Genomic DNA, 3,076 nt, shown 5'->3' on the forward strand with positions numbered 1-3,076 from the left:
CCGCGCCTGGCAGACGAGGACGACCTGCTGCGGGAGATCGAGGAGCTGCGCTCCGAGAATGACTATCTCAAGGCAAGCACCGGGCTTGAGGGGCCGGGGCCGGGGCCGGGGCCGGCCGGCGGGACAGACACATACACACACAGGCACACATGCAGGCGCACACATACACACAGCATATGCACACATGCAGGCACACATGCTTGCAGGCACACACATACATACAGCATACACACATGCGGGCACGCATACACACAGCATACATAACATACACACATGCATATACAAGCATGCATGCACACAGACACGCAGCATACACATGTATGCGCATACATACATATATGGACATACACATACGTGCATGCACACAGACACCCTCCTCCCACTCTGGAATTGGGCAGTGGGGAGGGATGCGTTTTGGGAGGAAGCTGTGCAGATCTCTGGTGCTCTCCAAGGACCCTGGGAGTTGGAGGGAAACTTTTCGGAGGGAGAGGGCGGGGATGAGTGGGTGGGTTTGGATCCTCTATTCCCCTCCCCAGATTTACTCTTCTATACAAGGGCTTCTCTCCTGGGATGTCTACTGCCAGGAAACCTGCACCTTTCCCAAGCCTCTGCACTGCCCAAGGCGTGTTGAGGGTTGGCTTCTTCAGTCACAATGATGACGATAATAGGAATAGCAAAAATAATAGAAAAAATGACAATGATAATAGTAATAGTAACAATAATGGTAATAGTCATAATAGTAATAATAATGACAATGAAATTATAATATAATAATAATTGTGTTGGTTATGATAACACTAATGACAGAATGACAGTGATACTAGTAATAGTAATAATGATCATTGATGATGATTATAATAAATGCTGGGGTGGTGATCGCTTTCCTTTAGAAGGTAGCCATTCCAAAAAGGTGCCATTGCACAGCCCATATCACTGCTGGGCCTTCACATGGGACTGCTTGCCAAAGCCTCATAAAACACATTTGGACCCATGGTTATAATCCCCTGAGTATTTGACTTTGTGTCAGCGGCAGGAAGATCTCCTCTGAAGCAGTGTTATGGCAAAGCTTGAAAGGGCAGATAAGGGATGAATGCACATTTGATCCTCTTTCTCTACAAAAGCCTGATTTATGGAGGCTGGGTGCATATGAGTGCAACTTTGGACTGTAATACTGTTATGTTTAGATAGCTGGGATCTCAAATACTGTCTCTTTCTCTCTGCTTGCCTCTCCCTTCCCCTCCCTCTCCCTCTCCCTCTCTCTTTCTAAGGCATGGAGATCTCTATATTGGAGGCAGATGCTATGCTTTCCAGGAAAAAACTTTACTTTCACTTCCAAAAAAAAACTTTTTTCCTCATTGGACAGAGAATGTTAGTCAGGATTGTCTGTTATATCACTTGATCGTAGCAAACCTAAGCCATTCATTCATACTGCAATTCTAACTGGCTCTGAAAACAGGAACAGCAGAACAGCAAAAGGCATAGCTGCAGCATGATACTAGTAAATATACATTTTTTTCTATATTGTCTGCTCCATTCTCACATTGTATTTTGGAGAAAAATAGGGCATAATTGAGCGTATTTCTGGCTGCACTTATCCACTGGATCCTTTAACTGGACTTGTATATACAATATGATCTTTTGGCACAGCAGAGAGACAAGATTCAGAAAGATCTATAAATAAAATAAACTGAGTTTATTGGGCATCCACACCTACTGTACCATTTGACTTTGCTTCTGATGTTTTCTGGTTTAGCAAATACAGTCTTTGCTCAGAATTCTCATTGAAGTCAATGGACTTCATCAGATTGCACCAGAAGAGAATCTAAAACATTTATGAAAGGGGTAATCTTGAAAGAAAGGTGGATATTGTTTGGCATATAGACATGAGAGAACTTTTTGTGTCATTGGTAAATTTTGCTGTTTGGATTGGTCTAGTTCAGAGAGGACTGTGGGAACTTCAGAGGGACTTAACCATGCTAGGTGACTGGGTAAAAAAAATGGTTAGGTGATGAGAAATGAAGCCTGAGGTTAGTTATTGCAAATTAGTGTACATAGGAGGGGAAAAATAGAAATCTGTGTGTACCTTGTGGTATTAAAAATGTATTGTATGAACTCAGGAAAGGCACCTGAGCATTACTGTGAATACTCGAGCAGAACTTCTTCTCAGGGTAAAGTTGAAGTCAATCAGGTTGCATAGGAGAGAGAGTAATTCAGAAAATATTTCAGAGAAGAATCCGAAAAATGTTGAGGGTTACTGAAAAATTCTTATATGAAGAGATTGGGATTGTTTATCCAGAAAAGAGTGAATTAAAGGGAGATGATAAAATGACGTAAAATAAGGCACAATTATTGGGAATTTCCATTTGTCCCATCTCAAAATATAAGGAAAAATTCAATAAAACTGATGGGTGACAAATTTAGAATTGATAAAAGAAAAGACTTTTGCATATAAAAGTTACTAAACTATGAAACCCATTGCCATAGGATGACTTTGAGATCCTAAACCTAACAATATTAAAAAAGGACATTGGATAATAAGGATATGTAGAATTATAGTAGTTCACATTCACAAATTTGGGAAGAAACCTCAAGTTTTAGGATTTAAGAATATCTGTAACTATTGGGCTTAAGAAGACTAAAAGTGTGGATACAGCCACCAGTTACTATGGAGCAGCAGCATAACTGGGGTGGGGGGATGGGGAAGCAGGGCATCAGACCCAGTGCTAATATGGCCCTCTGCCCCCAGGAGTCTTTGCCTGGTAAGACAGAGCCCTGAGTTGTCTGGGCATAGGAACCCTAAGCCCAGTAGTATATCTGGTGGGAGGTGGGTTTGCCTGCCCCTGATTGGGGAGCCAAGCCCAGGAGCTGCCAAGTCCCCTGCTCCTGATTGGGGAACCAGGGTAGCAGGCAACCCCTGGGGGCAGGCGTAATGCCCCACCCTGGCCAGGGGACAGTTGTCTCCTGGCCTGGTGCTCCCTGCCAGCCTCTGGGCTAGCACCTAGGGGAGCCAGATCAAATGCATGTGTAGATGCACCTACTATGGAGTAAATTTACTATGGAGTAAATTTAGGAAAGA

The 3,076-nt window shown here is 43.2% G+C and overlaps 1 protein-coding gene across 2 annotated transcripts in view; it reads left to right on the forward strand.

Annotated features, from left to right (window-relative positions):
• Positions 1 to 6: 6 nt before the first annotated feature.
• The window catches only part of MTCL1 (microtubule crosslinking factor 1), a 184,607-nt gene continuing 181,537 nt past the window's right edge, over positions 7 to 3,076 (forward strand). For both annotated transcript variants that reach the window (XM_025204252.1, XM_025204253.1), the window contains exon 1: positions 7 to 72. The gene's annotated coding sequence lies outside the window, so the exon portion shown is untranslated. The remainder of the gene's footprint in view (positions 73 to 3,076) is intronic.

This window comes from Alligator sinensis, unplaced genomic scaffold, assembly GCF_000455745.1.
Source record: "Alligator sinensis unplaced genomic scaffold, ASM45574v1 scaffold597_1, whole genome shotgun sequence".
NCBI lineage: Eukaryota > Metazoa > Chordata > Crocodylia > Alligatoridae > Alligator > Alligator sinensis.